At 49.2% G+C, this 13,360-nt stretch overlaps 1 protein-coding gene across 1 annotated transcript in view; it reads left to right on the forward strand.

Annotated features, from left to right (window-relative positions):
* Positions 1-2,042: 2,042 nt before the first annotated feature.
* The window catches only part of LOC139337502 (carbohydrate sulfotransferase 8-like), a 39,966-nt gene continuing 28,648 nt past the window's right edge, over positions 2,043-13,360 (forward strand). Inside the window, exon 1 of the mRNA XM_070972110.1 lies at positions 2,043-2,322. The gene's annotated coding sequence lies outside the window, so the exon portion shown is untranslated. The remainder of the gene's footprint in view (positions 2,323-13,360) is intronic.

The raw sequence follows: 13,360 nt of genomic DNA on the forward strand, positions 1-13,360 counted from the left end.
AGGATCCCTGAAAGCAGCAATGCTCTGCGTCACTAAATCAATAGTCCGCTATCAGCAGGCCGTAGCGCTTCATCATCCTCAGCGCACGGCAGTGAAATATGAGGTGGAGACGAGCGTCCAATAATGTCTGTATTCTCCCTGCAGCCACGCTCAATGAAGGCGACTTCAGCAGAAGAAGAGCAGAATTAGCCGTCCACTCTGATCAATAAGTGCCACCACAGAAGACAACACTATCTGTTATCTGCGCCCTGTGGCCATGAGACGCCTTTGTCCCGGACTTAATGAACTCCACACAGCTCCGTCTCATTGTGTGGCTCCTCCACAGACCCTCAGTATTGACAATGTGTCACAGGTGGAGCTGCTGCTGTTTTCTCAGACGGAGCCAACAGGTGGAGACAGAGGACAGGCCGAGACACAAACTGCCACAGATTCTGTCTCAAATAGGTGGACATTACGCCCCTGACATGTCAAAGGAGGAACCTTCAGTCTGTTACAGGAAACCTGCAGCCTGGACTCAGGGACTGAAAACCCTCCGTCAGGTGGTCTGACGGAGACCTTCACCTGCTCTCACCTGCACCTGCATCCTCTGCCTCAGCTGCTGATGTTCTTCTGCTCTTATTTTGAAGCTTTTCTTATAAAACAATAATAATAATAACAATTATGAATATTTGATTTAGGTTTTGTTTTCTTCTTCTTTTCTTCTTCTTCACTGCTGCTGATCCTAAAACTCACTGATGAGGAGCCAGAACTTCATCACCTCTGTCCATGTCTGTGCTGATTGGCTGGAAACCTCATGACACTGACCAACACCTGGGGGGTAACTGAGCCCAGATGCTCCTCAGATCTAGAAATACTTTCCGACACCTGACCGCCGCTCCGCGCGCTCTCATCTCGGCTCCGCGAGGCTCAGAGCGGGGTCCCCGGGGAGGGGGGCCGGTAAACAGCAAGAAATAGAAGCAGGAGGACACACACACACACACACACACACACACACACACACACACACACACACACACACACACACACACACACACACACACACTGCTGCTGCTGCTGCTGCTTTATGTTTAAAGTCCTCCACAATAAGAGCTGATGTTTCCGGTCACTTGTAAATAAAAGTCTCACTCTGACAAATCTAACAGCGGTTTACTTCACATTACAGTCTCTAAGAACGCGTTCTTATTCACAGTCAAGTTAGTAATAATAAATGTGCAACATCCGGTTAAGCTTTCAAACTAAAGTTTGCTAACAAACATTCCAGGTGATGGTCTCAGGAAGTTCGGTTTAAGCACCAAGACGACTTGGTCAGTTTCAGAAAGATTATGGTTTGGGTTAGAATAAGGACTAAACTATCAACACTAGTTTAACACGACATTCAAACCACGGTCACATGTGTCAAAGTCCTGTTTGTTGTCCTTCAGGAGACATTTGTCCGTTGTTTCTGTTATTTTCGCCCCCTGCTGGTCGTGCATATAGACTCCTGGTCAGGCGCCTGTCCATCTCCATTACGGTGGAGCCATTCCTCAGCAAAAGACAAAAGACAGCCTGCTGGGAGTTTACACCTGAACGACTCTCAGACCACGAGAAGCAAAATAATCTGGTCTGATGATGGAGCTGTCACTGCTCCCAAACGACCTTTAACCAAGTTCTGATAGTCTGAATACTTGTGGAAGTGGAATATTTCAGTATTTCATTTTCAGTAAATGAACAAAACACTTCAAAATCCTGTTTTTGCTTTGAGTATTATGGCTTGAATCTGTTTTAAGATGAGTCTAAAACACCAAAAAACTCGAAAGGGCGTGAAATCTTCCTGCTGAACGTAGAAAAAACCCCCCCACATTTATTTAAAAAACATATGAATTAATTAATTAAAACCACATTTGAATGCTGCAATAACCAAAATGTTTTCATTTTAACATCTCAAATAAAAGCTGTGTATCGTCTGTTGACAGAAAAGATAAGATCGCCTTTATTGTGAAGGTGAAACACCCTGACATCCGGTCTGTTGCTTCTTCTTTTCCATAAACTTGACACGCCATCTTGCCTGCTCGCCTCGCCCGTTCACCGGGAGCCGCCGGGACACGCTCCCGCTCTCTGCGCACAAGTTAGGGCGTTTTCCCTCCCAGTTCGTCCCGCTCATCACACAAAACGGACATTTCACCGGAAGACAGAGGACAGTGACGTTGTCCGTCCGGCCGAGTGTCCCCGCTGTGTAGTTTTTTTTGCTCTTCTCGGAGACGGAGGTCAGCGGAACCGGGAGACGCGGACTTTCCGGCGGACCGGTGAACTCCGCAGACACCGTCCATGCGGGAGCCCGCACAGGTGAGTGACCGTCCGAGCCCGCCGGCGTCTTCCCGCTCTGCTTTTACATGAAACGAACTTTTCGTGCGTGCTGCCGCCGCTCGTGGCTGCACGTTAACGGCAGTTGAGGCTTCATCCTCCGGCTTCAGTGAGTCCACCAGTCCGCTGAACGGCAGGCGGATGTCCACGAAGACACGCGCAGCATCTGCTGGTGGTGATGATGATGGTGATGATGACGGTGATGATGATGATGAGCGTTAAACTTTCTTTTCATCATCAAACTGAGGTTGTTGACACAAACACGGTCACGTGTCAGAGAGCTCAGCTGATTCATCTGTCAGAGTTTTTCTTCATTACTTGAAATTTTGTTATTTTTCTCTGCTGGAAACTGAAACTGTTGAAGCTGAACACGTGAAACCATGAACACATGAAACCATGAACACATGAAACAGCAGTTCAGTTCGGACGGAAAAAGGACGGACTTCACCTGTCTTCACCTGTCTTCACCTGTCTCCATCTGTCTCCTCCTGACTGCACTTGTCTCCCTTTTTCTCCACCTGTCTTATTCTATGACCAGCTGTCTCCATCTGTCTCCTCCTGTCCCCATCTGTCTGCAGCTGTCTCTGTCTGTCCCTATTTGTCTCCCTCTGTCTGGACCTGTGTTCTCCAGTCTCCACCTGTCTCCACCTGTCTGCTCTTTTATCCACTTCATTCCTCCTTTCTTGACGTGTCCTCCTGTTTCCTCCTTTCTCCACCCATTTCCTGTCTCCACCCGTCTGCTGCTAAAGCAGCTAGTCTTCATATGATGAAGAGCAGTGTGAGTTGTGTTGTTGGGGAGGAGGAGGATGGGTGGGAGCAGCAGGGTGAAGAAGAGGGGGGGGGGGGGCAGCGGCAGCAGCAGGAGGATCCATCTGTTGGTTGATCTCCTCTGTCAGAGAGGAGGTGAACGAGCTGCTCTGTGATCCACTGAATTATTTCTCCTCACAGCTAAAAATAGCCCACTGTCCTACACACACACACACACACACACACACACACACACACACACACACACACACACACACACACACATTGTACACACACACACTGCACTTACACACACACATACTGTACACACACTGCACTCACACACACACACACACACACACACACACACACACACACACACATTGTACACACACACACTGCACTTACACACACATACTGTACACACACTGCACTCACACACACACACACACACACAGAATCTGCAGCTCGTAGTTTTAGTTGTTTGTTTGTTTGTTTGTTTATTTGAACATTAATAAACAGTTATTATAGAAAAATGATGTTTTCTACACACACATGAACATGGAGGTGGGAGATAGACGGCTTCATCATCATCATCATCATCATCAGTGTCTCTTTGGGCCGTCACTCGTGTGCTAAAAGCGTTAGCATGTTAAAAACAGGCAGTCTTTGCTGGACTCCTGCAGCAGGAGGACGCTCGCTGCCGGTTAGCCGGGGGACTTTAGCGTTGGCATGTTCTGCAGCTAATGTGGCTGTTAGCGCCTGCTGCGTCCTCCTGGCTGGAAACAGTGGACACTGTCTTCACTCTCGTAGCCTGAAGCTAACGTTAGCTCCAAGCTTCACTGCAGCTCGAGCTCAGCTGGTCTGTGGTTGGAGGAAAGCGTCCTCTGCTGCGTCTGTTGCTGTTGTTTGGACATGTGTTGATGGACGTGTCCTGTGGTCCTCTGACTGTTGGACTTGTGTCTTACACTTTGAGTTCTCTGCCAAATAGACGCTGCTGAGACGTCTCATCCTGCCGCTTGTCCAACAATGAACCACATCACATGAAGACCTAAAACCTGTCTTCACTCCTGTTTGAACACTAAATCTGTTTTGTTCCTTCTTTCTTCCCTTACATTGTTAGCCGAGTGTCCCTTTATTTCTGTCATACTGTGGTATAACACATCACCACAAAGAACAAACAAAAAACTTACTTCAACCAAACCAGAGTTCACAAACCAGGAAGGTTTTGATGAGTTTCACTTGTCTCTGTTGACTTTGAATGACGTCTCTTCTCTGATGCTAAAATCGCAGTTTTTCTGAATGGAGTCTGGTGACTTTGGCGAGAGCGCCGTAACAGCTGCTGTTTCTGCTTAAACATAAAGGATGTCTCTCTTTAATAAAAAGGTTTATCTCTGCAGAATCCTTTCCGTGATGTCACAGACGGCGAGCTGTCAGTGGTAAAAGATAAGATAAGACTTTATTGATCCCATGTCAGGGAAATTAGGTTGTTCAGACAGCAATGATGGCCAGGAAAAAAGCAGATGTAGGAAAAGAACAGACAATAAAATCAACTGTATGAATGTGCATTATTTTCAAAAAGAGTGTAAAATAATAATAAAATATACAAAAATAACATGAAATGATATTGCAAAAACAAACACTGGAGTTGATGCGAGCGGAGGAGTAAATTACAGCGTTTCCTGGCCGTCAGCTGCAGAAACACAAACTGTCACTGAGACACAGAAACACGGAAAACAAGTTTTTAGAGGCAATATTTGAACATCATTTTTGGCCATTTTTGACAGCCTGACTGCACACACACACACACACACACACACACACACGCGCACACACGCACACACACGCACACACATACACACACACGCACCCACACACACACACATGCACACACACACACACGCACACACACACCCACACACACGCACACCCACACGCACACACACGCACGCACACACATGCACACACACACACACACACACACACACACACACACACACTCTCTCGTTCGGTGACAGACTGATGGCAGTGAGCAGCTCTGATTCTGTCAGCTTTGAGCTCTGAGGTCATTTTTCTGTCTCAGCGAGCTTGAAGTGAAGCTTCGTGATCACAGACGATTTCCTCCTCCTCGTCACTTCATGAGCTGTCAGCCACCACAGAAGAAGAAGAGCGCAGGTTTAAACTCCAGGTGCAGCAGCATAAACGCCGTTCTGTCTTCTGACGTCGTTATCGAGCAGCTTCAGACGGAAAATCAGCCTCAGGTTCTTTCAAAGGACCTTCTGGAAACTTCACAGCTGAAGGTTCTTCGTCTGCTGCGAGCTCCTCGACTGATCGGCCCGTAAAGTGTCAGAAATGGTTCAAAACGGTTTCCTGAAGGCCAAAGCGACGCCTTCACAGCGTCACAGCGACGCAAAGCAAACACAGCGAAGCAGTTCGACTTGAAAATCAAAGCAGCTTCAGTTCAGCTGCACTCCTGATGATGATGATGATGATGATGATGATGATGATGGTATACAGATGAAGGATGGATTCATCATTACAGAAGTCTGATGAAGGTCTTTGTGGAGCTCTTCAGGGTCGTTCACAGTCATCACAGGCTTAATATGCAGGAGTGAGTGGAGATCAATGGACGTCTGGGACGGTCGGAAACTCCATCCAGTGTGGACAGCTCATGATGTCATCAGTGTCTGATGACATCATGGAGAGAATCCTGCAGAGATGATCCTTTTAGGTAAAGAGTGAGAGTGAGACACCAGAGTCCATTCAGAAAAACAGTGATTTTAGCATCGTGAAACAGACTTCACTCAACCTGCCGGAGACCAAATCAAACTCATCAGTTCGTCTTTCACTGTTCAACAATCATCACCACTTCACGACGAGAGGTTCAAGTGTGTCGGACATCTGATCTTCACGACCTGAGCTGTGACCCAGGCTGGAAACTCGCTTCACACGTGATCCGCTCGAGTCCAGACCGAGTCTCAGACTGGGTTTCACGATTTCGTAGACTCGTGTTAAAATGAAGGCTTGATTGGCGCCTGCTGATCAGCACTGTGGTGTTTCCTCTCGGATTGATGGTGAACTCGTCGCTCGGTCTGAATGTTGTGCAGCAGCGAGCGTAGATTCTGGTTTAAAGCCTGTTCAGAACACTGCCGTGATGTTTATTAATGACCGAGCGCTCGGTGTTTGTCGGTTCAGCAGGTCCACAGCAGCGACGCCGTGTGTGCGCTGCGGCTGATTACGCCGTCCTTTGATATGCGCTCAGCAGATATACATACATTTCCTCCGTCACAGAGCGTGAAGCGTATCATTTGCTGCAGCGCGCCTCGTTTCGGCCGCACGCTCTCTGAGCTGCTCCTCGTCTGGATTCAATTACCATAAGCACCTTTAATGTGAACGCACGCCCCCTCTCAGAGGAAACGCTGCCCCTTCAGCCACGCTAACGAGAAAAACCACAGCACGCCATCCGTCACGCGCCGTGTCACATCGTCTACAGAGGGCAGGTGTGTCTGAGACGGGACGCGTTAATAATGTTCTAAAACGACGCCTCGTCTCCAGAGCAGCTCGGCGGCTGCGACGCTCCTCTGACAGACGGACGTTTGTGATGACTTCCTGCATTTGGATGAAACGGGACTCCAGGGACCGGCGTGCGTCTTTGAGTGTTCTGCTAATGGACGCCGAGGTCGGCCCTGGACCTGGAGGCAGCCGACCCCCCCGGCACCTCACACAGCTGCAGCTCCATCACACAGGAAGTTTGTTTGTTTTCGTGGTTACGGTGAAGAAGTTCAGGATGTCAGGACAAGCTGTCAGGACACCAGAAGACAGGAGACAAACGTGAAACAAGCCAGGAGACAGATTTTATTTCTGACGTCAAAAAGTGAAGAATGAATGAAGATAAAAATGAGTAAATGCAGAGAGTTTGTGTGTTTATGGACGGAGGCGTTTGATGGCGTCCGTCAGGATTTTACTCGTCTACGATGAAACGTCACCGTCTCCTCTTCATCAACTGATCGATCAGCGATCGAGACAGAGTCACTGTGATGATCGAACTGGTTTCAGCTTCTCGAGCGTCCTCGGCCCGCCTGAGAGGTCAGAGGTCAGCGGGAGACGCCTGTCTGAAAGCTGATCCCCTGCAGACAGAGACGCTCTTTGGTCTCGGACTGTCAGTGTGACACTTTGAAGACGTCACTTTGGGCTCTTTGTGATGTTTTCTGTCACTTTAAAGACAAAAAGATTCACCTTCAGCTGTGAAAATACCGGTTTCCTGTTACTTCACTACACTGAGCTGTTAGCAGTTAGCAGCTCCTGTTTTCAGTTAGCTGTTAGCAGCACTTGTTAACAGCTGTTAGCAGCTCCTGTTAGCTGTTAGCAGCACCTGTTAGCAGTTAGCAGCTCCTGTTAGCTGTTAGCAGCACCTGTTAGCAGTTAGCAGCTCCTGTTAGTGGTTAGCTGTTAGCAGCTCCTGTTAGCTGTTAGCAGCTCCTGTTAGCGGTTAGCTGTTAGCAGCTCCTGTTAGTGGTTAGTTGTTAGCAGCTCCTGTTAATGGTTAGCTGTTAGCAGCTCCTGTTGGCGGTTAGCTGTTAGCAGCTCCTGTTGGCGGTTAGCTGTTAGCAGCTCCTGTTGGCGGTTAGCTGTTAGCAGCTCCTGTTGGCGGTTAGCTGTTAGCAGCTCCTGTTGGCGGTTAGCTGTCAGCAGCTCCTGTTGGCGGTTAGCTGTTAGCAGCTCCTGTTAGCTGTTAGCAGCACCTGTTAGCAGTTAGCAGCTCCTGTTAGTGGTTAGCTGTTAGCAGCTCCTGTTAGCTGTTAGCAGCTCCTGTTAGCGGTTAGCTGTTAGCAGCTCCTGTTAGTGGTTAGTTGTTAGCAGCTCCTGTTAATGGTTAGCTGTTAGCAGCTCCTGTTGGCGGTTAGCTGTTAGCAGCTCCTGTTAGCGGTTAGCTGTTAGCAGCTCCTGTTGGCGGTTAGCTGTTAGCAGCTCCTGTTGGCGGTTAGCTGTTAGCAGCTCCTGTTGGCGGTTAGCTGTCAGCAGCTCCTGTTGGCGGTTAGCTGTCAGCAGCTCCTGTTGGCGGTTAGCTGTCAGCAGCTCCTGTTGGCGGTTAGCTGTCAGCAGCTCCTGTTGGCGGTTAGCTGTCAGCAGCTCCTGTTGGCAGCGTCTTCTTTTCTTTATTCATGGTGGACGTCAGAGTTGATGAATCTCTGAAATATGTGTGACGTCTGTCTGATCAGACTCAGTTCACCTGGTGAGCGCTCACATCAGCTGACCAGCTACGATGACTGACTTCCTGTATGCGCCTCCTCGACTCCCACGTCTCTGCTGCTTTATGAGAGCGTCAGGAAACAGCAGCTTTAAGACGAGCCGTTAAGACAAATAAGAGACGTTAATTATCAGGTAACGTTACCTGAATAAATATAAGACGCTCCAAGGCCACGAAGGACGAGCTGGAAGGGTGGTGTCCTCCTCCACCTGTGAGGATTCAGTAGCCTTGCAGGTGGAGGAGCAGAGGGCACGGAGCAGCAGGAAGTGAAGGAGCTGCAGCTTTTCAGTGTAACGTGCAGGAAATATAAAACTCCTGGAGCTGCCGTCGACGGGCCTGATGCACGACACGACTTCCTGTTCGACCGCCTGCAGCGCCACCGCGTGGAGGCCGGCGAGCGGCCGTCATCTGTATCGGTTATCGTGTCTGTGCATCAATCCGCTCGTTTGTCAAAAAACCATAAAATCTTAATAACTGAGAACCTAAAAACAGAAACTCTTCGTCGTTTCTCTTAAAAATGGACTGAGTCAGTGAAAGTGAGCAGCTGCTGATCCAGCGTGTCGGCGGGGTTGAGTGAAGCATTCGTGGCGTGATGGGACGTCTGCGATCCTGTTGGAGGATCAGCTTTCAGCTCTCGGATCTTCACCCAGTCACAGGAATCCTCCGCTGACCTTTGACCTCCAGAGGCTCCGCCGGGCCGCGGGCTCTTTGATCAGATTTCCCGCGGCGGTGGATTAACATGACAGATGGAGACGTCGCTCAGAGATCGATATCTGTCTGCAGCCTCGTCCGTCGTGTCGTCTGATAACCTGCAGACAAACAGCGGGAGGAGGGCGGCGGCGGCAGCTCGCCATCCATCACACGCTCCGTCCACCAACACCGCCTCCCCTCATCAACGCTCTGAAGCAGGAAACGATTGCTGATATTGAACCACTTCAGACGTGTCGAGCTGTATCAATATTATGACTGCAGCGCTTCAGCTCGCGTGACGCTGGCGGCTGACTCAGAGCGCCGTGAGCATCATGAGCGCCGCGAGGGTCACAAGCGCCGCGAGCGTATTCCAGCTGAACCAACCGCAGATCAGCAGAGCCGGCGAAGAGGAAACATTTCAAGTCTAAATGTGGAGACCCAGAAATGTCAGCACGCATCGCAGCTCGTCTCCGCAGACTGAAGGTGTGAGGAGGAGGAGGAGGAGGAGGAGGAGGAGGAGGAGGAGGAGGAGGAGGAGGAGGCAGCGATACTGTACTCTGCTCCAGAGAGGAAGACGCAGCTGGAGACTCACAACACAAACACAATCACTTCCTGTTTGACTGCTGACACAAACAACACACACCTGATACACACACACACACTGTTGACACACACACCACTGATACACACACCACTGATACACACACACACTGTTGACACACACACCACTGATACACACACACACACCACTGATACACACACACACTGTTGACACACACACCACTGATACACACACACACCACTGACACACACACCACTGATACACACACACACCACTGACACACACACCACTGATACACACACACACCGCTGACACACACACCACTGATACACACACACACACCACTGATACACACCTACACCGCTGACACACACACCACTGATACACACACACACACCACTGATACACACCTACACCGCTGACACACACACCACTGATACACACACACACCGCTGACACACACACCACTGATACACACACACACTGCTGACACACACACCACTGATACACACACACACACACCACTGATACACACCTACACCGCTGACACACACACCACTGATACACACACACACCGCTGACACACACACCGCTGACACACACACCACTGATACACACACACACCGCTGACACACACACCACTGATACACACACACACCACTGACACACACACTGCTGATACACACACACACGTTTTCTGCTGAGCAGCAGTGGACAGCTGTTTTGTGTTGTAGTGAAATGCATCCTGGGAGTCGTAGTCTCGTAGCTTTTCTTCCAAGGCGCACGTGTTTTCTGACGTCGGCCTTCTGTTTCGTGTCCTAAACGGTGAGCAGTTTGACCGCGGCGTGGAGGTCATGGAGGACGACCAGATGACCACCTGGACGCTTCGCCGCACCTCGTATTAATCAACAGAAATGGAGGCGGAGCTCTTCAGTGTATACGTTATCCTGTAAGATTATGGTCTCATCAGGGAATGAAAGGGATTAATGTGAGCTCACGTTCGAGAGGCGACGGGCCCTTTATGGAGGAGGAGGAGGAGGAGGAGGAGGAGGAGGAGGAGGAGGAGGAGGAGGAGGAGGAGGAGCAGGTGCTTCATCAACTCAGAGGATTTACAGATTACATTCTGATTATGTTTATGGTCCTTTGATATTTCTGCTCTGTGCAATCAGCCAAGTGTCTCAGTACAGATTAAGAACTGATGGTAACTCATCAGAATGAAAGTCCGGCCAGAGAAGGAGGAAACGTCAGAGGTCTCACTCTGACGTCCGTTCAGAGGCCGATCCTCAGCGTTCAGCCTGATCGCATGATGCTCGACCGGCTCTCAAGAAACTTTCCAAACCGCTTTGATGATGAAAATAATCCTGAAAGACTTTGATTTTTGCTCTTTTCATGCACGAGATGTGAAGGCTCAGGAGCTGCTAATTAACGAAGCTAACGAACTGTGGATACGTCTGATTTCACAGATGCATCAAACCAGTCAGAGCTGCGATCAGTGAGTCTTTTCAGCATCACTCATTAACCGTTAAAAGACACAGAAACGCTGAAAATCTGCACGATTTAGAAGAAAGAGAAAGAATCGATTACCGCTAACGACAGGAAGTCAGACAGGAAGCTGGAATAACACACTGATCCTCTGAGGTCAGGTGTGTCTGCTCACCTGCAGACTGTTTATCAGGACAACACAGAGCTGCGTCTCACACCAGCCGCGACTCACTGGACAGAAGGACAAATTAGCACGAAGCTAATTTAAAGTAAACGAGTCTCATTCCAGGCGACACTCCACAGTTCACACGCTGCGTTCAGTAAAATCCAGGAAATCAAAGATGTTTTATGAACCAGTTAGCTGCTGGAAAACGAGCTGAATGTTCATTTCAGGGAGCGTTTGTGGGCAGATTGACTGAAAACACGCTCAGCTCGTACGAAGCTGTGAAGTCCATCAGTCTTCAGCTCTCTGCTCACGTCTCCTTAATTTCAGGGACAATGAGGGACGTTTTTGTCCCTAAGCTCTCGTTAATTTCTCACCCTGGACGCCACTTTTCCTGCCGTCCATGATTCTCCAGAGTGGTGCCTTCAAAGGGAGGAGGAGGAGGAGGAGGAGGAGGAGGAGGAGGAGGAGCTGCCCTTGGCCTCCTCCTGAACTCTGAAGAATTAGTGCCGAATGGTCTCTGAAGCTGTTCTTGTGAGCAGAGGCGACGCTGCGGTCGTCTGAGTGAACGCAGCTCATTTTCTTTGTGTCAGCTCTTCATCGTTTCCCCACAGCCAACCATAAAACTCCACAAAGCGTCCGGCTGTAACCATGATGTCACTGCCGGCGCCTGAATCAGCCTGCAGGAGCTGCTGCGTCCGTCCCGACGGGCCAGAAACGTCCTCATGAGTCTTTAAGAGGCCTTAATTGAACACCTCAGCGCTTTATCCTGACATCAGTGTGATCATGTTCCTTTCATTTGTTTCTTTGGTGAGCAGGTCAGGACTCATGTCATGTATTGATTATCAGGTATTTAACACACAGGTGACAGGTGTTGAACCGACAGGAGATTCAGGGGAGGGAATCACAGAGGCATCAACGAGCAGCTAACGAGTCAGACGGCTCTGATCTGATCATTAATGCCTCTAATCCTCTTCGTCCACCAGCTGCAGATCAGCTCTTAATCACCAAATATTTGACGGCAATAATCAATATGAGGTTTCCATGACTAGAATGGAAACGGACTGATTAAGCTTTTATAGCCTCTCCATGCTGAGTGCAGCTGATGTCAGGCTGCATGACAACACACAAAGGCCCCATTCCCATGAGTGCACTGCTAACAGAGCTGCTAACGGCTAATTCTGCACACTTCAAATGGACTAAATGTGAATATGCACCAAAAAAAACAAAAGCAGGAGCTCACCTGCAGCTCACTGCTAGCTCACCAGCTAAAAGACTGAACGATGTGGAAACAGAAGCTGAACCCTGAACATGTTGTGTTTGCTACCCACCACCAGGGGATTTAAAAACAGCTAGCATTAGTTAGCAGCTAACTCTTAGAAGAGGAGCAGTAAGCTTGCCCTCCGAGCAGAGGACGCCATCAGCCGCCATGTAACAGGGATGGTTCGTGTTCTAGTCGAGTTACACATCACAGCCATTTTGCTTCTGGAGCGCTGAGCTCACTACGGCAGCAGCAGACTTTCTGTTGTCTTGAAATTACGTGTTTTTACCAGGAAACCTGTTGAAGTGCGACGTGATTAAACGTCTCCGGCCATGCAAACCGGAGTTGGTGATGACTGTTGAACAGTGAAAGATGAACCGAGAACGTTTTGATGAGTTTTGTTTGTCCGTTTGGATGAAGTCTGCTTTACGATGATTAAATGACTGGTTCTGTAAATGGAGTCTGGTGGCTTTATAACAGCTGCTTGCGGTCCGTCTCTGCAGAGATCCTCTCTGTAATGCTTTCAGACACTTCTTCTAACACACTGACGCCTGCAGAGCTGTTGTTCAGTACTGGAAAAACTTCAAGAACTGTTGTCTCCATTAGTCACATGGACACAAAAACATGGGACAGTAGCGTCCATCATGACAGATAATTGTCGGGGACATTGAAATCTCCGGGGACATGTGGACCGGCACCAAACGGAAACCTTGGACGGCGCCACACTGCCGCACGCACGCGTCTTCCTCCCGAATGGACCTGCCGACTCTTTATTTGGCGTCAGACTTTGAAAACTTTTGGAACAGGTCGAACAAAATCACACGTTTTTCACGTGTCTGATGTTTCCATCCTTCTCCCCAAATGTTC

Source organism: Chaetodon trifascialis, chromosome 10, assembly GCF_039877785.1.
Source record: "Chaetodon trifascialis isolate fChaTrf1 chromosome 10, fChaTrf1.hap1, whole genome shotgun sequence".
NCBI classification, from domain to species: domain Eukaryota; kingdom Metazoa; phylum Chordata; class Actinopteri; order Chaetodontiformes; family Chaetodontidae; genus Chaetodon; species Chaetodon trifascialis.